The 23,583-nt window shown below is 42.5% G+C and overlaps 14 non-coding genes across 14 annotated transcripts; all 14 read right to left on the bottom strand.

Moving 5' to 3' along the window:
• Nucleotides 1-922: 922 nt before the first annotated feature.
• Nucleotides 923-1,004, bottom strand: trnas-gcu (transfer RNA serine (anticodon GCU)). Its single transcript has one exon. It is a non-coding gene; the product is annotated as a tRNA-Ser (tRNA).
• Nucleotides 1,005-2,042: 1,038 nt separating this feature from the next.
• Nucleotides 2,043-2,124, bottom strand: trnas-gcu (transfer RNA serine (anticodon GCU)). Its single transcript has one exon. It is a non-coding gene; the product is annotated as a tRNA-Ser (tRNA).
• A 1,595-nt stretch (nt 2,125-3,719) lies between these two features.
• trnas-gcu (transfer RNA serine (anticodon GCU)) lies at nt 3,720-3,801 on the bottom strand. The gene has a single exon. It is a non-coding gene; the product is annotated as a tRNA-Ser (tRNA).
• Nucleotides 3,802-5,959: 2,158 nt separating this feature from the next.
• On the bottom strand, nt 5,960-6,041 carry trnas-gcu (transfer RNA serine (anticodon GCU)). Its single transcript has one exon. It is a non-coding gene; the product is annotated as a tRNA-Ser (tRNA).
• Nucleotides 6,042-7,256: 1,215 nt separating this feature from the next.
• trnas-gcu (transfer RNA serine (anticodon GCU)) lies at nt 7,257-7,338 on the bottom strand. Its single transcript has one exon. It is a non-coding gene; the product is annotated as a tRNA-Ser (tRNA).
• A 1,035-nt stretch (nt 7,339-8,373) lies between these two features.
• Nucleotides 8,374-8,455, bottom strand: trnas-gcu (transfer RNA serine (anticodon GCU)). The gene has a single exon. It is a non-coding gene; the product is annotated as a tRNA-Ser (tRNA).
• A 1,599-nt stretch (nt 8,456-10,054) lies between these two features.
• Nucleotides 10,055-10,136, bottom strand: trnas-gcu (transfer RNA serine (anticodon GCU)). Its single transcript has one exon. It is a non-coding gene; the product is annotated as a tRNA-Ser (tRNA).
• Nucleotides 10,137-11,351: 1,215 nt separating this feature from the next.
• trnas-gcu (transfer RNA serine (anticodon GCU)) lies at nt 11,352-11,433 on the bottom strand. Its single transcript has one exon. It is a non-coding gene; the product is annotated as a tRNA-Ser (tRNA).
• A 2,157-nt stretch (nt 11,434-13,590) lies between these two features.
• On the bottom strand, nt 13,591-13,672 carry trnas-gcu (transfer RNA serine (anticodon GCU)). Its single transcript has one exon. It is a non-coding gene; the product is annotated as a tRNA-Ser (tRNA).
• Nucleotides 13,673-14,153: 481 nt separating this feature from the next.
• On the bottom strand, nt 14,154-14,235 carry trnas-gcu (transfer RNA serine (anticodon GCU)). Its single transcript has one exon. It is a non-coding gene; the product is annotated as a tRNA-Ser (tRNA).
• Nucleotides 14,236-15,273: 1,038 nt separating this feature from the next.
• Nucleotides 15,274-15,355, bottom strand: trnas-gcu (transfer RNA serine (anticodon GCU)). Its single transcript has one exon. It is a non-coding gene; the product is annotated as a tRNA-Ser (tRNA).
• Nucleotides 15,356-17,507: 2,152 nt separating this feature from the next.
• Nucleotides 17,508-17,589, bottom strand: trnas-gcu (transfer RNA serine (anticodon GCU)). Its single transcript has one exon. It is a non-coding gene; the product is annotated as a tRNA-Ser (tRNA).
• Nucleotides 17,590-19,747: 2,158 nt separating this feature from the next.
• Nucleotides 19,748-19,829, bottom strand: trnas-gcu (transfer RNA serine (anticodon GCU)). Its single transcript has one exon. It is a non-coding gene; the product is annotated as a tRNA-Ser (tRNA).
• Nucleotides 19,830-20,863: 1,034 nt separating this feature from the next.
• trnas-gcu (transfer RNA serine (anticodon GCU)) lies at nt 20,864-20,945 on the bottom strand. Its single transcript has one exon. It is a non-coding gene; the product is annotated as a tRNA-Ser (tRNA).
• Nucleotides 20,946-23,583: the final 2,638 nt, after the last annotated feature.

Below are 23,583 nucleotides of genomic sequence, written 5' to 3'. Positions count from 1 at the left end.
CGAGACATTTAACAAATGTTTTGTCAGGCCGAGTGGTCTCCAGTGCTTGATTAAGTGTGTTGAGGTGTCGGTTCAAATCCCACTATTGAGGTTGCCCTTGGTGAAGTTATTCTTCAATACCTGAATCTTATTAGTCGCTCTAGGATTGCGCAGGGATTCTATTTTCATGTGGGGCCATGTAAGAGAGGAAATAACAGATGTTGTGTGAAGAGGTTGGTGTTATAATCCACACATGCAGTTCATCGCCTTCACCACTCAGATACCAAGTCCTGTGCTCTCGCTGTGGCAGTCAGCAATTTTACCAGTGTTTGTGAAAGTCAAAATCTTCCAGTGCCAAAATAAAGCACCGAATTTTAATTGTTACACGATGAGATTCTAACCCATGCATGTAGAGCACAATGGATAAGCAGTCCATCGCCTTAACCACTCATCCACCTCATCCTGTTATTTAAATGTGGCAAATGACCTTAAAAAACTGTAGTTGCTGTAATGTAAACCCTAGATTGAAATCAATGAAAGTTAGGCAGAGCAATGGCAAGGCCATGTGTCGATCCCAACGAGACATTTAACAAATGTTTTGTCAGGCCGAGTGGTCTCCAGTGCTTGATTAAGTGTGTTGAGGTGTCGGTTCAAATCCCACTATTGAGGTTGCCCTTGGTGAAGTTATTCTTCAATACCTGAATCTTATTAGTCGCTCTAGGATTGCGCAGGGATTCTATTTTCATGTGGGGCCATGTAAGAGAGGAAATAACAGATGTTGTGTGAAGAGGTTGGTGTTATAATCCACACATGCAGTTCATCGCCTTCACCACTCAGATACCAAGTCCTGTGCTATCGCTGTGGCAGTCAGCAATTTTACCAGTGTTTGTGAAAGTCAAAATCTTCCAGTGCCAAAATAAAGCACCGAATTTTAATTGTTACACGATGAGGATGGGATTCGAACCCATGCATGCAGAGCACAATGGATTAGCAGTCCATCGCCTTAACCACTCGGCCACCTCATCCTGTTTTTTGGAAGTTGCAAATGACCTTAAAAGACTGTAGTTGCTGTATGTAAACCCTAGATTGAAATCAATGAAAGTTATGCAGAGCAATGGCAAGGACATGTGTCGATCCCATCGAGACATTTAACAAATGTTTTGTCAGGCCGAGTGGTCTCAAGTGCTTGATTAAGTGTTTTGAGCTGTCGGTTCAAATCCCACCATTGAGGTTGCCCTTGGTGAAGCTATTCTTCAATACCTGAATCGTATTAGTCGCACTAGGATTGCGAGGGGATTCTATATTCATGTGGGGCCATGTAAGAGAGGAAATAACAAATGTTTTGTGAAGAGGTTGGTGTTATAATCCACACATGCAGTTCATCGCCTTCACCACTCAGATACCAAGTCCTGTGCTCTCGCTGTGGCAGTCAGCAATTTTACCAGTGTTTGTGAAAGTCAAAATCTTCCAGTGCCAAAATAAAGCACCGCATTTTAATTGTTACACGATGAGATTCTAACCCATGCATGTAGAGCACAATGGATAAGCAGTCCATCGCCTTAACCACTCATCCACCTCATCCTGTTATTTAAATGTGGCAAATGACCTTAAAAAAACTGTAGTTGCTATATGTAAACCCTAGATTTAAATCAATGAAAGATAGGCAGAGCAATGGCAGGGCCATGTGTCGATCCCAACGAGACATTTAACAAATGTTTTGTCAGGCCGAGTGGTCTCAAGTGCTTGATTAAGTGTGTTGAGCTGTCGGTTCAAATCCAACCATTGAGGTTGCCCTTGGTGAAGCTATTCTTCAATACCTGAATCGTATTAGTCGCACTAGGATTGTGCAGGGACTCTACATTCATGTGGGGCCATGTAAGAGAGGAAATAACAAATGTTTTGTGAAGAGGTTGGTGTTATAATCCACACATGCAGTTCATCGCCTTCACCACTCAGATACCAAGTCCTGTGCTATCGCTGTGGCAGTCAGCAATTTTACCAGTGTTTGTGAAAGTCAAAATCTTCCAGTGCCAAAAAAAAAGCACCGAATTTTAATTGTTACACGATGAGGATGGGATTCGAACCCATGCATGCAGAGCACAATGGATTAGCAGTCCATCGCCTTAACCACTCGGCCACCTCATCCTGTTATTTACATGTGGCAAATGACCTTAAAAAAACTGTAGTTGCTATATGTAAACCCTAGATTGAAATCAATGAAAGATAGGCAGAGCAATGGCAGGGCCATGTGTCGATCCCAACGAGACATTTAACAAATGTTTTGTCAGGCCGAGTGGTCTCCAGTGCTTGATTAAGTGTGTTGAGGTGTCGGTTCAAATCCCACTATTGAGGTTGCCCTTGGTGAAGTTATTCTTCAATACCTGAATCTTATTAGTCGCTCTAGGATTGCGCAGGGATTCTATTTTCATGTGGGGCCATGTAAGAGAGGAAATAACAGATGTTGTGTGAAGAGGTTGGTGTTATAATCCACACATGCAGTTCATCGCCTTCACCACTCAGATACCAAGTCCTGTGCTCTCGCTGTGGCAGTCAGCAATTTTACCAGTGTTTGTGAAAGTCAAAATCTTCCAGTGCCAAAATAAAGCACCGAATTTTAATTGTTACACGATGAGATTCTAACCCATGCATGTAGAGCACAATGGATAAGCAGTCCATCGCCTTAACCACTCATCCACCTCATCCTGTTATTTAAATGTGGCAAATGACCTTAAAAAACTGTAGTTGCTGTAATGTAAACCCTAGATTGAAATCAATGAAAGTTAGGCAGAGCAATGGCAAGGCCATGTGTCGATCCCAACGAGACATTTAACAAATGTTTTGTCAGGCCGAGTGGTCTCCAGTGCTTGATTAAGTGTGTTGAGGTGTCGGTTCAAATCCCACTATTGAGGTTGCCCTTGGTGAAGTTATTCTTCAATACCTGAATCTTATTAGTCGCTCTAGGATTGCGCAGGGATTCTATTTTCATGTGGGGCCATGTAAGAGAGGAAATAACAGATGTTGTGTGAAGAGGTTGGTGTTATAATCCACACATGCAGTTCATCGCCTTCACCACTCAGATACCAAGTCCTGTGCTCTCGCTGTGGCAGTCAGCAATTTTACCAGTGTTTGTGAAAGTCAAAATCTTCCAGTGCCAAAATAAAGCACCGAATTTTAATTGTTACACGATGAGATTCTAACCCATGCATGTAGAGCACAATGGATAAGCAGTCCATCGCCTTAACCACTCATCCACCTCATCCTGTTATTTAAATGTGGCAAATGACCTTAAAAAACTGTAGTTGCTGTAATGTAAACCCTAGATTGAAATCAATGAAAGTTAGGCAGAGCAATGGCAAGGCCATGTGTCGATCCCAACGAGACATTTAACAAATGTTTTGTCAGGCCGAGTGGTCTCCAGTGCTTGATTAAGTGTGTTGAGGTGTCGGTTCAAATCCCACTATTGAGGTTGCCCTTGGTGAAGTTATTCTTCAATACCTGAATCTTATTAGTCGCTCTAGGATTGCGCAGGGATTCTATTTTCATGTGGGGCCATGTAAGAGAGGAAATAACAGATGTTGTGTGAAGAGGTTGGTGTTATAATCCACACATGCAGTTCATCGCCTTCACCACTCAGATACCAAGTCCTGTGCTATCGCTGTGGCAGTGAGCAATTTTACCAGTGTTTGTGAAAGTCAAAATCTTCCAGTGCCAAAATAAAGCACCGAATTTTAATTGTTACACGATGAGGATGGGATTCGAACCCATGCATGCAGAGCACAATGGATTAGCAGTCCATCGCCTTAACCACTCGGCCACCTCATCCTGTTATTTACATGTGGCAAATGACCTTAAAAAAACTGTAGTTGCTATATGTAAACCCTAGATTGAAATCAATGAAAGATAGGCAGAGCAATGGCAGGGCCATGTGTCGATCCCAACGAGACATTTAACAAATGTTTTGTCAGGCCGAGTGGTCTCAAGTGCTTGATTAAGTGTGTTGAGCTGTCGGTTCAAATCCAACCATTGAGGTTGCCCTTGGTGAAGCTATTCTTCAATACCTGAATCGTATTAGTCGCACTAGGATTGTGCAGGGACTCTACATTCATGTGGGGCCATGTAAGAGAGGAAATAACAAATGTTTTGTGAAGAGGTTGGTGTTATAATCCACACATGCAGTTCATCGCCTTCACCACTCAGATACCAAGTCCTGTGCTATCGCTGTGGCAGTCAGCAATTTTACCAGTGTTTGTGAAAGTCAAAATCTTCCAGTGCCAAAATAAAGCACCGAATTTTAATTGTTACACGATGAGATTCTAACCCATGTATGTAGAGCACAATGGATAAGCAGTCCATCGCCTTAACCACTCATCCACCTCATCCTGTTATTTAAATGTGGCAAATGACCTTAAAAAACTGTAGTTGCTGTAATGTAAACCCTAGATTGAAATCAATGAAAGTTAGGCAGAGCAATGGCAAGGCCATGTGTCGATCCCAACGAGACATTTAACAAATGTTTTGTCAGGCCGAGTGGTCTCCAGTGCTTGATTAAGTGTGTTGAGGTGTCGGTTCAAATCACACTATTGAGGTTGCCCTTGGTGAAGTTATTCTTCAATACCTGAATCGTATTAGACGCACTAGGATTGCGACGGGATTCTATATTCATGTGGGGCCATGTAAGAGAGGAAATAAAAAATGTTTTGTGAAGAGGTTGGTGTTATAATCCACACATGCAGTTCATCGCCTTCACCACTCAGATACCAAGTCCTGTGCTCTCGCTGTGGCAGTCAGCAATTTTACCAGTGTTTGTGAAAGTCAAAATCTTCCAGTGCCAAAATAAAGCACCGAATTTTAATTGTTACACGATGAGATTCTAACCCATGCATGTAGAGCACAATGGATAAGCAGTCCATCGCCTTAACCACTCATCCACCTCATCCTGTTATTTAAATGTGGCAAATGACCTTAAAAAACTGTAGTTGCTGTAATGTAAACCCTAGATTGAAATCAATGAAAGTTAGGCAGAGCAATGGCAAGGCCATGTGTCAATCCCAACGAGACATTTAACAAATGTTTTGTCAGGCCGAGTGGTCTCCAGTGCTTGATTAAGTGTGTTGAGGTGTCGGTTCAAATCCCACTATTGAGGTTGCCCTTGGTGAAGTTATTCTTCAATACCTGAATCTTATTAGTCGCTCTAGGATTGCGCAGGGATTCTATTTTCATGTGGGGCCATGTAAGAGAGGAAATAACAGATGTTGTGTGAAGAGGTTGGTGTTATAATCCACACATGCAGTTCATCGCCTTCACCACTCAGATACCAAGTCCTGTGCTATCGCTGTGGCAGTCAGCAATTTTACCAGTGTTTGTGAAAGTCAAAATCTTCCAGTGCCAAAATAAAGCACCGAATTTTAATTGTTACACGATGAGGATGGGATTCAAACCCATGCATGCAGAGCACAATGGATTAGCAGTCCATCGCCTTAACCACTCGGCCACCTCATCCTGTTATTTACATGTGGCAAATGACCTTAAAAAAACTGTAGTTGCTATATGTAAGCCCTAGATTGAAATCAATGAAAGATAGGCAGAGCAATGGCAGGGCCATGTGTCGATCCCAACGAGACATTTAACAAATGTTTTGTCAGGCCGAGTGGTCTCAAGTGCTTGATTAAGTGTGTTGAGGTGTCGGTTCAAATCCCACTATTGAGGTTGCCCTTGGTGAAGTTATTCTTCAATACCTGAATCTTATTAGTCGCTCTAGGATTGCGCAGGGATTCTATTTTCATGTGGGGCCATGTAAGAGAGGAAATAACAGATGTTGTGTGAAGAGGTTGGTGTTATAATCCACACATGCAGTTCATCGCCTTCACCACTCAGATACCAAGTCCTGTGCTATCGCTGTGGCAGTCAGCAATTTTACCAGTGTTTGTGAAAGTCAAAATCTTCCAGTGCCAAAATAAAGCACCGAATTTTAATTGTTACACGATGAGGATGGGATTCGAACCCATGCATGCAGAGCACAATGGATTAGCAGTCCATCGCCTTAACCACTCGGCCACCTCATCCTGTTATTTACATGTGGCAAATGACCTTAAAAAAACTGTAGTTGCTATATGTAAACCCTAGATTGAAATCAATGAAAGATAGGCAGAGCAATGGCACGATGAGGATGGGATTCGAACCCATGCATGCAGAGCACAATGGATTAGCAGTCCATCGCCTTAACCACTAGGCCACCTTATCCTGTTTTTTGGGAGTTGCAAATGACCTTAAAAGACTGTAGTTGCTGTATGTAAACCCTAGATTGAAATCAATGAAAGTTATGCAGAGCAATGGCAAGGCCATGTGTCGATCCCAACGAGACATTTAACAAATGTTTTGTCAGGCCGAGTGGTCTCCAGTGCTTGATTAAGTGTGTTGAGGTGTCGGTTCAAATCCCACTATTGAGGTTGCCCTTGGTGAAGTTATTCTTCAATACCTGAATCGTATTAGACGCACTAGGATTGCGACGGGATTCTATATTCATGTGGGGCCATGTAAGAGAGGAAATAAAAAATGTTTTGTGAAGAGGTTGGTGTTATAATCCACACATGCAGTTCATCGCCTTCACCACTCAGATACCAAGTCCTGTGCTCTCGCTGTGGCAGTCAGCAATTTTACCAGTGTTTGTGAAAGTCAAAATCTTCCAGTGCCAAAATAAAGCACCGAATTTTAATTGTTACACGATGAGATTCTAACCCATGCATGTAGAGCACAATGGATAAGCAGTCCATCGCCTTAACCACTCATCCAGCTCATCCTGTTATTTAAATGTGGCAAATGACCTTAAAAAACTGTAGTTGCTGTAATGTAAACCCTAGATTGAAATCAATGAAAGTTAGGCAGAGCAATGGCAAGGCCATGTGTCGATCCCAACGAGACATTTAACAAATGTTTTGTCAGGCCGAGTGGTCTCCAGTGCTTGATTAAGTGTGTTGAGGTGTCGGTTCAAATCCCACTATTGAGGTTGCCCTTGGTGAAGTTATTCTTCAATACCTGAATCTTATTAGTCGCTCTAGGATTGCGCAGGGATTCTATTTTCATGTGGGGCCATGTAAGAGAGGAAATAACAGATGTTGTGTGAAGAGGTTGGTGTTATAATCCACACATGCAGTTCATCGCCTTCACCACTCAGATACCAAGTCCTGTGCTATCGCTGTGGCAGTCAGCAATTTTACCAGTGTTTGTGAAAGTCAAAATCTTCCAGTGCCAAAATAAAGCACCGAATTTTAATTGTTACACGATGAGGATGGGATTCGAACCCATGCATGCAGAGCACAATGGATTAGCAGTCCATCGCCTTAACCACTCGGCCACCTCATCCTGTTATTTACATGTGGCAAATGACCTTAAAAAACTGTAGTTGCTGTAATGTAAACCCTAGATTGAAATCAATGAAAGTTAGGCAGAGCAATGGCAAGGCCATGTGTCGATCCCATCGAGACATTTAACAAATGTTTTGTCAGGCCGAGTGGTCTCCAGTGCTTGATTAAGTGTGTTGAGGTGTCGGTTCAAATCCCACTATTGAGGTTGCCCTTGGTGAAGTTATTCTTCAATACCTGAATCTTATTAGTCGCTCTAGGATTGCGCAGGGATTCTATTTTCATGTGGGGCCATGTAAGAGAGGAAATAACAAATGTGTGAAGAGGTTGGTGTTATAATCCACACATGCAGTTCATCGCCTTCACCACTCAGATACCAAGTCCTGTGCTCTCGCTGTGGCAGTCAGCAATTTTACCAGTGTTTGTGAAAGTCAAAATCTTCCAGTGCCAAAATAAAGCACCGAATTTGAATTGTTACACGATGAGATTCTATCCCATGCATGTAGAGCACAATGGATAAGCAGTCCATCGCCTTAACCACTCATCCACCTCATCCTGTTATTTAAATGTGGCAAATGACCTTAAAAAACTGTAGTTGCTGTAATGTAAACCCTAGATTGAAATCAATGAAAGTTAGGCAGAGCAATGGCAAGGCCATGTGTCGATCCCAACGAGACATTTAACAAATGTTTTGTCAGGCCGAGTGGTCTCAAGTGCTTGATTAAGTGTGTTGAGGTGTCGGTTCAAATCCAACCATTGAGGTTGCCCTTGGTGAAGCTATTCTTCAATACCTGAATCGTATTAGTCGCACTAGGATTGTGCAGGGACTCTACATTCATGTGGGGCCATGTAAGAGAGGAAATAACAAATGTTTTGTGAAGAGGTTGGTGTTATAATCCACATATGCAGTTCATCGCCTTCACCACTCAGATACCAAGTCCTGTGCTATCGCTGTGGCAGTCAGCAATTTTACCAGTGTTTGTGAAAGTCAAAATCTTCCAGTGCCAAAATAAAGCACCAAATTTTAATTGTTACACGATGAGGATGGGATTCGAACCCATGCATGCAGAGCACAATGGATTAGCAGTCCATCGCCTTAACCACTCGGCCACCTCATCCTGTTATTTGGAAGTTGCAAATGACCTTAAAAGACTGTAGTTGCTGTATGTAAACCCTAGATTGAAATCAATGAAAGTTATGCAGAGCAATGGCAAGGACATGTGTCGATCCCATCGAGACATTTAACAAATGTTTTGTCAGGCCGAGTGGTCTCAAGTGCTTGATTAAGTGTTTTGAGCTGTCGGTTCAAATCCAACCATTGAGGTTGCCCTTGGTGAAGCTATTCTTCAATACCTGAATCGTATTAGTCGCACTAGGATTGTGCAGGGACTCTACATTCATGTGGGGCCATGTAAGAGAGGAAATAACAAATGTTTTGTGAAGAGGTTGGTGTTATAATCCACATATGCAGTTCATCGCCTTCACCACTCAGATACCAAGTCCTGTGCTATCGCTGTGGCAGTCAGCAATTTTACCAGTGTTTGTGAAAGTCAAAATCTTCCAGTGCCAAAATAAAGCACCGAATTTTAATTGTTACACGATGAGGATGGGATTCAAACCCATGCATGCAGAGCACAATGGATTAGCAGTCCATCGCCTTAACCACTCGGCCACCTCATCCTGTTTTTTGGAAGTTGCAAATGACCTTAAAAGACTGTAGTTGCTGTATGTAAACCCTAGATTGAAATCAATGAAAGTTATGCAGAGCAATGGCAAGGACATGTGTCGATCCCATCGAGACATTTAACAAATGTTTTGTCAGGCCGAGTGGTCTCAAGTGCTTGATTAAGTGTTTTGAGCTGTCGGTTCAAATCCCACCATTGAGGTTGCCCTTGGTGAAGCTATTCTTCAATACCTGAATCGTATTAGTCGCACTAGGATTGCGACGGGATTCTATATTCATGTGGGGCCATGTAAGAGAGGAAATAACAAATGTTTTGTGAAGAGGTTGGTGTTATAATCCACACATGCAGTTCATCGCCTTCACCACTCAGATACCAAGTCCTGTGCTCTCGCTGTGGCAGTCAGCAATTTTACCAGTGTTTGTGAAAGTCAAAATCTTCCAGTGCCAAAATAAAGCACCGCATTTTAATTGTTACACGATGAGATTCTAACCCATGCATGTAGAGCACAATGGATAAGCAGTCCATCGCCTTAACCACTCATCCACCTCATCCTGTTATTTAAATGTGGCAAATTACCTTAAAAAACTGTAGTTGCTGTAATGTAAACCCTAGATTGAAATCAATGAAAGTTAGGCAGAGCAATGGCAAGGCCATGTGTCGATCCCAACGAGACATTTAACAAATGTTTTGTCAGGCCGAGTGGTCTCAAGTGCTTGATTAAGTGTGTTGAGGTGTCGGTTCAAATCCAACCATTGAGGTTGCCCTTGGTGAAGCTATTCTTCAATACCTGAATCTTATTAGTCGCTCTAGGATTGCGCAGGGATTCTATTTTCATGTGGGGCCATGTAAGAGAGGAAATAACAAATGTTGTGTGAAGAGGTTGGTGTTATAATCCACACATGCAGTTCATCGCCTTCACCACTCAGATACCAAGTCCTGTGCTCTCGCTGTGGCAGTCAGCAATTTTACCAGTGTTTGTGAAAGTCAAAATCTTCCAGTGCCAAAATAAAGCAACGGATTTTAATTGTTACACGATGAGGATGGGATTCGAACCCATGCATGCAGAGCACAATGGATTAGCAGTCCATCGCCTTAACCACTCGGCCACCTCATCCTGTTATTTACATGTGGCAAATGACCTTAAAAAAACTGTAGTTGCTATATGTAAACCCTAGATTGAAATCAATGAAAGATAGGCAGAGCAATGGCACGATGAGGATGGGATTCGAAATCATGCATGCAGAGCACAATGGATTAGCAGTCCATCGCCTTAACCACTAGGCCACCTTATCCTGTTTTTTGGGAGTTGCAAATGACCTTAAAAGACTGTAGTTGCTGTATGTAAACCCTAGATTGAAATCAATGAAAGTTATGCAGAGCAATGGCAAGGACATGTGTCGATCCCAACGAGACATTTAACAAATGTTTTGTCAGGCCGAGTGGTCTCCAGTGCTTGATTAAGTGTGTTGAGGTGTCGGTTCAAATCCCACTATTGAGGTTGCCCTTGGTGAAGTTATTCTTCAATACCTGAATCGTATTAGACGCACTAGGATTGCGACGGGATTCTATATTCATGTGGGGCCATGTAAGAGAGGAAATAACAAATGTTTTGTGAAGAGGTTGGTGTTATAATCCACACATGCAGTTCATCGCCTTCACCACTCAGATACCAAGTCCTGTGCTCTCGCTGTGGCAGTCAGCAATTTTACCAGTGTTTGTGAAAGTCAAAATCTTCCAGTGCCAAAATAAAGCACCGAATTTTAATTGTTACACGATGAGATTCTAACCCATGCATGTAGAGCACAATGGATAAGCAGTCCATCGCCTTAACCACTCATCCACCTCATCCTGTTATTTAAATGTGGCAAATTACCTTAAAAAACTGTAGTTGCTGTAATGTAAACCCTAGATTGAAATCAATGAAAGATAGGCAGAGCAATGGCAGGGCCATGTGTCGATCCCAACGAGACATTTAACAAATGTTTTGTCAGGCCGAGTGGTCTCAAGTGCTTGATTAAGTGTGTTGAGCTGTCGGTTCAAATCCAACCATTGAGGTTGCCCTTGGTGAAGCTATTCTTCAATACCTGAATCGTATTAGTCGCACTAGGATTGTGCAGGGACTCTACATTCATGTGGGGCCATGTAAGAGAGGAAATAACAAATGTTTTGTGAAGAGGTTGGTGTTATAATCCACACATGCAGTTCATCGCCTTCACCACTCAGATACCAAGTCCTGTGCTATCGCTGTGGCAGTCAGCAATTTTACCAGTGTTTGTGAAAGTCAAAATCTTCCAGTGCCAAAATAAAGCACCGAATTTTAATTGTTACACGATGAGGATGGGATTCGAACCCATGCATGCAGAGCACAATGGATTAGCAGTCCATCGCCTTAACCACTCGGCCACCTCATCCTGTTTTTTGGAAGTTGCAAATGACCTTAAAAGACTGTAGTTGCTGTATGTAAACCCTAGATTGAAATCAATGAAAGTTATGCAGAGCAATGGCAAGGACATGTGTCGATCCCATCGAGACATTTAACAAATGTTTTGTCAGGCCGAGTGGTCTCAAGTGCTTGATTAAGTGTTTTGAGCTGTCGGTTCAAATCCCACCATTGAGGTTGCCCTTGGTGAAGCTATTCTTCAATACCTGAATCGTATTAGTCGCACTAGGATTGCGACGGGATTCTATATTCATGTGGGGCCATGTAAGAGAGGAAATAACAAATGTTTTGTGAAGAGGTTGGTGTTATAATCCACACATGCAGTTCATCGCCTTCACCACTCAGATACCAAGTCCTGTGCTCTCGCTGTGGCAGTCAGCAATTTTACCAGTGTTTGTGAAAGTCAAAATCTTCCAGTGCCAAAATAAAGCACCGCATTTTAATTGTTACACGATGAGATTCTAACCCATGCATGTAGAGCACAATGGATAAGCAGTCCATCGCCTTAACCACTCATCCACCTCATCCTGTTATTTAAATGTGGCAAATGACCTTAAAAAAACTGTAGTTGCTATATGTAAACCCTAGATTTAAATCAATGAAAGATAGGCAGAGCAATGGCAGGGCCATGTGTCGATCCCAACGAGACATTTAACAAATGTTTTGTCAGGCCGAGTGGTCTCAAGTGCTTGATTAAGTGTGTTGAGCTGTCGGTTCAAATCCAACCATTGAGGTTGCCCTTGGTGAAGCTATTCTTCAATACCTGAATCGTATTAGTCGCACTAGGATTGTGCAGGGACTCTACATTCATGTGGGGCCATGTAAGAGAGGAAATAACAAATGTTTTGTGAAGAGGTTGGTGTTATAATCCACACATGCAGTTCATCGCCTTCACCACTCAGATACCAAGTCCTGTGCTATCGCTGTGGCAGTCAGCAATTTTACCAGTGTTTGTGAAAGTCAAAATCTTCCAGTGCCAAAAAAAAGCACCGAATTTTAATTGTTACACGATGAGGATGGGATTCTAACCCATGCATGCAGAGCACAATGGATTAGCAGTCCATCGCCTTAACCACTCGGCCACCTCATCCTGTTATTTACATGTGGCAAATGACCTTAAAAAAACTGTAGTTGCTATATGTAAACCCTAGATTGAAATCAATGAAAGATAGGCAGAGCAATGGCAGGGCCATGTGTCGATCCCAACGAGACATTTAACAAATGTTTTGTCAGGCCGAGTGGTCTCCAGTGCTTGATTAAGTGTGTTGAGGTGTCGGTTCAAATCCCACTATTGAGGTTGCCCTTGGTGAAGTTATTCTTCAATACCTGAATCTTATTAGTCGCTCTAGGATTGCGCAGGGATTCTATTTTCATGTGGGGCCATGTAAGAGAGGAAATAACAGATGTTGTGTGAAGAGGTTGGTGTTATAATCCACACATGCAGTTCATCGCCTTCACCACTCAGATACCAAGTCCTGTGCTCTCGCTGTGGCAGTCAGCAATTTTACCAGTGTTTGTGAAAGTCAAAATCTTCCAGTGCCAAAATAAAGCACCGAATTTTAATTGTTACACGATGAGATTCTAACCCATGCATGTAGAGCACAATGGATAAGCAGTCCATCGCCTTAACCACTCATCCACCTCATCCTGTTATTTAAATGTGGCAAATGACCTTAAAAAACTGTAGTTGCTGTAATGTAAACCCTAGATTGAAATCAATGAAAGTTAGGCAGAGCAATGGCAAGGCCATGTGTCGATCCCAACGAGACATTTAACAAATGTTTTGTCAGGCCGAGTGGTCTCCAGTGCTTGATTAAGTGTGTTGAGGTGTCGGTTCAAATCCCACTATTGAGGTTGCCCTTGGTGAAGTTATTCTTCAATACCTGAATCTTATTAGTCGCTCTAGGATTGCGCAGGGATTCTATTTTCATGTGGGGCCATGTAAGAGAGGAAATAACAGATGTTGTGTGAAGAGGTTGGTGTTATAATCCACACATGCAGTTCATCGCCTTCACCACTCAGATACCAAGTCCTGTGCTATCGCTGTGGCAGTGAGCAATTTTACCAGTGTTTGTGAAAGTCAAAATCTTCCAGTGCCAAAATAAAGCACCAAATTTTAATTGTTACACGATGAGGATGGGATTCGAACCCATGCATGCAGAGCACAATGGATTAGCAGTCCATCGCCTTAACCACTCGGCCACCTCATCCTGTTATTTACATGTGGCAAATGACCTTAAAAAAACTGTAGTTGCTATATGTAAACCCTAGATTGAAATCAATGAAAGATAGGCAGAGCAATGGCAGGGCCATGTGTCGATCCCAACGAGACATTTAACAAATGTTTTGTCAGGCCGAGTGGTCTCAAGTGCTTGATTAAGTGTGTTGAGCTGTCGGTTCAAATCCAACCATTGAGGTTGCCCTTGGTGAAGCTATTCTTCAATACCTGAATCGTATTAGTCGCACTAGGATTGTGCAGGGACTCTACATTCATGTGGGGCCATGTAAGAGAGGAAATAACAAATGTTTTGTGAAGAGGTTGGTGTTATAATCCACACATGCAGTTCATCGCCTTCACCACTCAGATACCAAGTCCTGTGCTATCGCTGTGGCAGTCAGCAATTTTACCAGTGTTTGTGAAAGTCAAAATCTTCCAGTGCCAAAATAAAGCACCGAATTTTAATTGTTACACGATGAGGATGGGATTCGAACCCATGCATGCAGAGCACAATGGATTAGCAGTCCATCGCCTTAACCACTCGGCCACCTCATCCTGTTATTTAAATGTGGCAAATGACCTTAAAAAACTGTAGTTGCTGTAATGTAAACCCTAGATTGAAATCAATGAAAGTTCGGCAGAGCAATGGCAAGGCCATGTGTCGATCCCAACGAGACATTTAACAAATGTTTTGTCAGGCCGAGTGGTCTCCAGTGCTTGATTAAGTGTGTTGAGGTGTCGGTTCAAATCCCACTATTGAGGTTGCCCTTGGTGAAGTTATTCTTCAATACCTGAATCGTATTAGACGCACTAGGATTGCGACGGGATTCTATATTCATGTGGGGCCATGTAAGAGAGGAAATAAAAAATGTTTTGTGAAGAGGTTGGTGTTATAATCCACACATGCAGTTCATCGCCTTCACCACTCAGATACCAAGTCCTGTGCTCTCGCTGTGGCAGTCAGCAATTTTACCAGTGTTTGTGAAAGTCAAAATCTTCCAGTGCCAAAATAAAGCACCGAATTTTAATTGTTACACGATGAGATTCTAACCCATGCATGTAGAGCACAATGGATAAGCAGTCCTTCGCCTTAACCACTCATCCACCTCATCCTGTTATTTAAATGTGGCAAATGACCTTAAAAAACTGTAGTTGCTGTAATGTAAACCCTAGATTGAAATCAATGAAAGTTAGGCAGAGCAATGGCAGGGCCATGTGTCGATCCCAACGAGACATTTAACAAATGTTTTGTCAGGCCGAGTGGTCTCCAGTGCTTGATTAAGTGTGTTGAGGTGTCGGTTCAAATCCCACTATTGAGGTTGCCCTTGGTGAAGTTATTCTTCAATACCTGAATCTTATTAGTCGCTCTAGGATTGCGCAGGGATTCTATTTTCATGTGGGGCCATGTAAGAGAGGAAATAACAGATGTTGTGTGAAGAGGTTGGTGTTATAATCCACACATGCAGTTCATCGCCTTCACCACTCAGATACCAAGTCCTGTGCTATCGCTGTGGCAGTGAGCAATTTTACCAGTGTTTGTGAAAGTCAAAATCTTCCAGTGCCAAAATAAAGCACCGAATTTTAATTGTTACACGATGAGGATGGGATTCGAACCCATGCATGCAGAGCACAATGGATTAGCAGTCCATCGCCTTAACCACTCGGCCACCTCATCCTGTTATTTACATGTGGCAAATGACCTTAAAAAAACTGTAGGTGCTATATGTAAACCCTAGATTGAAATCAATGAAAGATAGGCAGAGCAATGGCAGGGCCATGTGTCGATCCCAACGAGACATTTAACAAATGTTTTGTCAGGCCGAGTGGTCTCAAGTGCTTGATTAAGTGTGTTGAGCTGTCGGTTCAAATCCAACCATTGAGGTTGCCCTTGGTGAAGCTATTCTTCAATACCTGAATCGTATTAGTCGCACTAGGATTGTGCAGGGACTCTACATTCATGTGGGGCCATGTAAGAGAGGAAATAACAAATGTTTTGTGAAGAGGTTGGTGTTATAATCCACACATGCAGTTCATCGCCTTCACCACTCAGATACCAAGGCCTGTGCTATCGCTGTGGCAGTCAGCAATTTTACCAGTGTTTGTGAAAGTCAAAATCTTCCAGTGCCAAAATAAAGCACCGAATTTTAATTGTTACACGATGAGATTCTAACCCATGCATGTAGAGCACAATGGATAAGCAGTCCATCGCCTTAACCACTCATCCACCTCATCCTGTTATTTAAATGTGGCAAATGACCTTAAAAAACTGTAGTTGCTGTAATGTAAACCCTAGATTGAAATCAATGAAAGTTAGGCAGAGCAATGGCAGGGCCATGTGTCGATCCCAACGAGACATTTAACAAATGTTTTGTCAGGCCGAGTGGTCTCCAGTGCTTGATTAAGTGTGTTGAGGTGTCGGTTCAAATCCCACTATTGAGGTTGCCCTTGGTGAAGTTATTCTTCAATACCTGAATCTTATTAGTCGCTCTAGGATTGCGCAGGGATTCTATTTTCATGTGGGGCCATGTAAGAGAGGAAATAACAAATGTTGTGTGAAGAGGTTGGTGTTATAATCCACACATGCAGTTCATCGCCTTCACCACTCAGATACCAAGTCCTGTGCTCTCGCTGTGGCAGTCAGCAATTTTACCAGTGTTTGTGAAAGTCAAAATCTTCCAGTGCCAAAATAAAGCACCGAATTTTAATTGTTACACGATGAGATTCTAACCCATGCATGTAGAGCACAATGGATAATCAGTCCATCGCCTTAACCACTCATCCACCTCATCCTGTTATTTAAATGTGGCAAATGACCTTAAAAAACTGTAGTTGCTGTAATGTAAACCCTAGATTGAAATCAATGAAAGTTAGGCAGAGCAATGGCAAGGCCATGTGTCGATCCCAACGAGACATTTAACAAATGTTTTGTCAGGCCGAGTGGTCTCCAGTGCTTGATTAAGTGTGTTGAGGTGTCGGTTCAAATCCCACTATTGAGGTTGCCCTTGGTGAAGTTATTCTTCAATACCTGAATCTTATTAGTCGCTCTAGGATTGCGCAGGGATTCTATTTTCATGTGGGGCCATGTAAGAGAGGAAATAACAGATGTTGTGTGAAGAGGTTGGTGTTATAATCCACACATGCAGTTCATCGCCTTCACCACTCAGATACCAAGTCCTGTGCTATCGCTGTGGCAGTGAGCAATTTTACCAGTGTTTGTGAAAGTCAAAATCTTCCAGTGCCAAAATAAAGCACCGAATTTTAATTGTTACACGATGAGATTCTAACCCATGCATGTAGAGCACAATGGATAATCAGTCCATCGCCTTAACCACTCATCCACCTCATCCTGTTATTTAAATGTGGCAAATGACCTTAAAAAACTGTAGTTGCTGTAATGTAAACCCTAGATTGAAATCAATGAAAGTTAGGCAGAGCAATGGCAAGGCCATGTGTCGATCCCAACGAGACATTTAACAAATGTTTTGTCAGGCCGAGTGGTCTCCAGTGCTTGATTAATTGTGTTGAGGTGTCGGTTCAAATCCCACTATTGAGGTTGCCCTTGGTGAAGTTATTCTTCAATACCTGAATCTTATTAGTCGCTCTAGGATTGCGCAGGGATTCTATTTTCATGTGGGGCCATGTAAGAGAGGAAATAACAGATGTTGTGTGAAGAGGTTGGTGTTATAATCCACACATGCAGTTCATCGCCTTCACCACTCAGATACCAAGTCCTGTGCTATCGCTGTGGCAGTGAGCAATTTTACCAGTGTTTGTGAAAGTCAAAATCTTCCAGTGCCAAAATAAAGCACCGAATTTTAATTGTTACACGATGAGGATGGGATTCGAACCCATGCATGCAGAGCACAATGGATTAGCAGTCCATCGCCTTAACCACTCGGCCACCTCATCCTGGTATTTACATGTGGCAAATGACCTTAAAAAAACTGTAGTTGCTATATGTAAACCCTAGATTGAAATCAATGAAAGATAGGCAGAGCAATGGCAGGGCCATGTGTCGATCCCAACGAGACATTTAACAAATGTTTTGTCAGGCCGAGTGGTCTCAAGTGCTTGATTAAGTGTGTTGAGCTGTCGGTTCAAATCCAACCATTGAGGTTGCCCTTGGTGAAGCTATTCTTCAATACCTGAATCGTATTAGTCGCACTAGGATTGTGCAGGGACTCTACATTCATGTGGGGCCATGTAAGAGAGGAAATAACAAATGTTTTGTGAAGAGGTTGGTGTTATAATCCACACATGCAGTTCATCGCCTTCACCACTCAGATACCAAGTCCTGTGCTATCGCTGTGGCAGTCAGCAATTTTACCAGTGTTTGTGAAAGTCAAAATCTTCCAGTGCCAAAATAAAGCACCGAATTTTAATTGTTACACGATGAGATTCTAACCCATGTATGTAGAGCACAATGGATAAGCAGTCCATCGCCTTAACCACTCATCCACCTCATCCTGTTATTTAAATGTGGCAAATGACCTTAAAAAACTGTAGTTGCTGTAATGTAAACCCTAGATTGAAATCAATGAAAGTTAGGCAGAGCAATGGCAAGGCCATGTGTCGATCCCAACGAGACATTTAACAAATGTTTTGTCAGGCCGAGTGGTCTCCAGTGCTTGATTAAGTGTGTTGAGGTGTCGGTTCAAATCCCACTATTGAGGTTGCCCTTGGTGAAGTTATTCTTCAATACCTGAATCGTATTAGACGCACTAGGATTGCGACGGGATTCTATATTCATGTGGGGCCATGTAAGAGAGGAAATAAAAAATGTTTTGTGAAGAGGTTGGTGTTATAATCCACACATGCAGTTCATCGCCTTCACCACTCAGATACCAAGTCCTGTGCTCTCGCTGTGGCAGTCAGCAATTTTACCAGTGTTTGTGAAAGTCAAAATCTTCCAGTGCCAAAATAAAGCACCGAATTTTAATTGTTACACGATGAGATTCTAACCCATGCATGTAGAGCACAATGGATAAGCAGTCCATCGCCTTAACCACTCATCCACCTCATCCTGTTATTTAAATGTGGCAAATGACCTTAAAAAACTGTAGTTGCTGTAATGTAAACCCTAGATTGAAATCAATGAAAGTTAGGCAGAGCAATGGCAAGGCCATGTGTCGATCCCAACGAGACATTTAACAAATGTTTTGTCAGGCCGAGTGGTCTCCAGTGCTTGATTAAGTGTGTTGAGGTGTCGGTTCAAATCCCACTATTGAGGTTGCCCTTGGTGAAGTTATTCTTCAATACCTGAATCTTATTAGTCGCTCTAGGATTGCGCAGGGATTCTATTTTCATGTGGGGCCATGTAAGAGAGGAAATAACAGATGTTGTGTGAAGAGGTTGGTGTTATAATCCACACATGCAGTTCATCGCCTTCACCACTCAGATACCAAGTCCTGTGCTATCGCTGTGGCAGTGAGCAATTTTACCAGTGTTTGTGAAAGTCAAAATCTTCCAGTGCCAAAATAAAGCACCGAATTTTAATTGTTACACGATGAGGATGGGATTCAAACCCATGCATGCAGAGCACAATGGATTAGCAGTCCATCGCCTTAACCACTCGGCCACCTCATCCTGTTATTTACATGTGGCAAATGACCTTAAAAAAACTGTAGTTGCTATATGTAAGCCCTAGATTGAAATCAATGAAAGATAGGCAGAGCAATGGCAGGGCCATGTGTCGATCCCAACGAGACATTTAACAAATGTTTTGTCAGGCCGAGTGGTCTCAAGTGCTTGATTAAGTGTGTTGAGGTGTCGGTTCAAATCCCACTATTGAGGTTGCCCTTGGTGAAGTTATTCTTCAATACCTGAATCTTATTAGTCGCTCTAGGATTGCGCAGGGATTCTATTTTCATGTGGGGCCATGTAAGAGAGGAAATAACAGATGTTGTGTGAAGAGGTTGGTGTTATAATCCACACATGCAGTTCATCGCCTTCACCACTCAGATACCAAGTCCTGTGCTATCGCTGTGGCAGTCAGCAATTTTACCAGTGTTTGTGAAAGTCAAAATCTTCCAGTGCCAAAATAAAGCACTGAATTTTAATTGTTACACGATGAGGATGGGATTCGAACCCATGCATGCAGAGCACAATGGATTAGCAGTCCATCGCCTTAACCACTCGGCCACCTCATCCTGTTATTTACATGTGGCAAATGACCTTAAAAGACTGTAGTTGCTGTATGTAAACCCTAGATTGAAATCAATGAAAGTTATGCAGAGCAATGGCAAGGACATGTGTCGATCCCATCGAGACATTTAACAAATGTTTTGTCAGGCCGAGTGGTCTCCAGTGCTTGATTAAGTGTGTTGAGGTGTCGGTTCAAATCCCACTATTGAGGTTGCCCTTGGTGAAGTTATTCTTCAATACCTGAATCTTATTAGTCGCTCTAGGATTGCGCAGGGATTCTATTTTCATGTGGGGCCATGTAAGAGAGGAAATAACAAATGTGTGAAGAGGTTGGTGTTATAATCCACACATGCAGTTCATCGCCTTCACCACTCAGATACCAAGTCCTGTGCTCTCGCTGTGGCAGTCAGCAATTTTACCAGTGTTTGTGAAAGTCAAAATCTTCCAGTGCCAAAATAAAGCACCGAATTTTAATTGTTACACGATGAGATTCTATCCCATGCATGTAGAGCACAATGGATAAGCAGTCCATCGCCTTAACCACTCATCCACCTCATCCTGTTATTTAAATGTGGCAAATGACCTTAAAAAACTGTAGTTGCTGTAATGTAAACCCTAGATTGAAATCAATGAAAGTTAGGCAGAGCAATGGCAAGGCCATGTGTCGATCCCAACGAGACATTTAACAAATGTTTTGTCAGGCCGAGTGGTCTCAAGTGCTTGATTAAGTGTGTTGAGGTGTCGGTTCAAATCCAACCATTGAGGTTGCCCTTGGTGAAGCTATTCTTCAATACCTGAATCGTATTAGTCGCACTAGGATTGTGCAGGGACTCTACATTCATGTGGGGCCATGTAAGAGAGGAAATAACAAATGTTTTGTGAAGAGGTTGGTGTTATAATCCACATATGCAGTTCATCGCCTTCACCACTCAGATACCAAGTCCTGTGCTATCGCTGTGGCAGTCAGCAATTTTACCAGTGTTTGTGAAAGTCAAAATCTTCCAGTGCCAAAATAAAGCACCGAATTTTAATTGTTACACGATGAGGATGGGATTCGAACCCATGCATGCAGAGCACAATGGATTAGCAGTCCATCGCCTTAACCACTCGGCCACCTCATCCTGTTTTTTGGAAGTTGCAAATGACCTTAAAAGACTGTAGTTGCTGTATGTAAACCCTAGATTGAAATCAATGAAAGTTATGCAGAGCAATGGCAAGGACATGTGTCGATCCCATCGAGACATTTAACAAATGTTTTGTCAGGCCGAGTGGTCTCAAGTGCTTGATTAAGTGTTTTGAGCTGTCGGTTCAAATCCAACCATTGAGGTTGCCCTTGGTGAAGCTATTCTTCAATACCTGAATCGTATTAGTCGCACTAGGATTGTGCAGGGACTCTACATTCATGTGGGGCCATGTAAGAGAGGAAATAACAAATGCTTTGTGAAGAGGTTGGTGTTATAATCCACATATGCAGTTCATCGCCTTCACCACTCAGATACCAAGTCCTGTGCTATCGCTGTGGCAGTCAGCAATTTTACCAGTGTTTGTGAAAGTCAAAATCTTCCAGTGCCAAAATAAAGCACCGAATTTTAATTGTTACACGATGAGGATGGGATTCAAACCCATGCATGCAGAGCACAATGGATTAGCAGTCCATCGCCTTAACCACTCGGCCACCTCATCCTGTTTTTTGGAAGTTGCAAATGACCTTAAAAGACTGTAGTTGCTGTATGTAAACCCTAGATTGAAATCAATGAAAGTTATGCAGAGCAATGGCAAGGACATGTGTCGATCCCATCGAGACATTTAACAAATGTTTTGTCAGGCCGAGTGGTCTCAAGTGCTTGATTAAGTGTTTTGAGCTGTCGGTTCAAATCCCACCATTGAGGTTGCCCTTGGTGAAGCTATTCTTCAATACCTGAATCGTATTAGTCGCACTAGGATTGCGACGGGATTCTATATTCATGTGGGGCCATGTAAGAGAGGAAATAACAAATGTTTTGTGAAGAGGTTGGTGTTATAATCCACACATGCAGTTCATCGCCTACACCACTCAGATACCAAGTCCTGTGCTCTCGCTGTGGCAGTCAGCAATTTTACCAGTGTTTGTGAAAGTCAAAATCTTCCAGTGCCAAAATAAAGCACCGCATTTTAATTGTTACACGATGAGATTCTAACCCATGCATGCAGAGCACAATGGATAAGCAGTCCATCGCCTTAACCACTCATCCACCTCATCCTGTTATTTAAATGTGGCAAATTACCTTAAAAAACTGCAGTTGCTGTAATGTAAACCCTAGATTGAAATCAATGAAAGTTAGGCAGAGCAATGGCAAGGCCATGTGTCGATCCCAACGAGACATTTAACAAATGTTTTGTCAGGCCGAGTGGTCTCAAGTGCTTGATTAAGTGTGTTGAGGTGTCGGTTCAAATCCAACCATTGAGGTTGCCCTTGGTGAAGCTATTCTTCAATACCTGAATCTTATTAGTCGCTCTAGGATTGCGCAGGGATTCTATTTTCATGTGGGGCCATGTAAGAGAGGAAATAACAAATGTTGTGTGAAGAGGTTGGTGTTATAATCCACACATGCAGTTCATCGCCTTCACCACTCAGATACCAAGTCCTGTGCTCTCGCTGTGGCAGTCAGCAATTTTACCAGTGTTTGTGAAAGTCAAAATCTTCCAGTGCCAAAATAAAGCACCGAATTTTAATTGTTACACGATGAGATTCTAACCCATGCATGTAGAGCACAATGGATAAGCAGTCCATCGCCTTAACCACTCATCCACCTCATCCTGTTATTTAAATGTGGCAAATGACCTTAAAAAACTGTAGTTGCTGTAATGTAAACCCTAGATTGAAATCAATGAAAGTTAGGCAGAGCAATGGCAAGGCCATGTGTCGATCCCAACGAGACATTTAACAAATGTTTTGTCAGGCCGAGTGGTCTCCAGTGCTTGATTAAGTGTGTTGAGGTGTCGGTTCAAATCCCACTATTGAGGTTGCCCTTGGTGAAGTTATTCTTCAATACCTGAATCTTATTAGTCGCTCTAGGATTGCGCAGGGATTCTATTTTCATGTGGGGCCATGTAAGAGAGGAAATAACAGATGTTGTGTGAAGAGGTTGGTGTTATAATCCACACATGCAGTTCATCGCCTTCACCACTCAGATACCAAGTCCTGTGCTATCGCTGTGGCAGTGAGCAATTTTACCAGTGTTTGTGAAAGTCAAAATCTTCCAGTGCCAAAATAAAGCACCGAATTTTAATTGTTACACGATGAGGATGGGATTCAAACCCATGCATGCAGAGCACAATGGATTAGCAGTCCATCGCCTTAACCACTCGGCCACCTCATCCTGTTATTTACATGTGGCAAATGACCTTAAAAAAACTGTAGTTGCTATATGTAAGCCCTAGATTGAAATCAATGAAAGATAGGCAGAGCAATGGCAGGGCCATGTGTCGATCCCAACGAGACATTTAACAAATGTTTTGTCAGGCCGAGTGGTCTCAAGTGCTTGATTAAGTGTGTTGAGGTGTCGGTTCAAATCCCACTATTGAGGTTGCCCTTGGTGAAGTTATTCTTCAATACCTGAATCTTATTAGTCGCTCTAGGATTGCGCAGGGATTCTATTTTCATGTGGGGCCATGTAAGAGAGGAAATAACAGATGTTGTGTGAAGAGGTTGGTGTTATAATCCACACATGCAGTTCATCGCCTTCACCACTCAGATACCAAGTCCTGTGCTATCGCTGT

Source organism: Oncorhynchus mykiss, chromosome 15 (genome assembly GCF_057628025.1).
Source record: "Oncorhynchus mykiss isolate SJ-2025 chromosome 15, ASM5762802v1, whole genome shotgun sequence".
Lineage (NCBI taxonomy): Eukaryota > Metazoa > Chordata > Actinopteri > Salmoniformes > Salmonidae > Oncorhynchus > Oncorhynchus mykiss.
The sequence above is the reverse complement of the archived record's forward strand: the minus strand, read 5'-3'. Positions and strand labels throughout refer to the sequence as shown.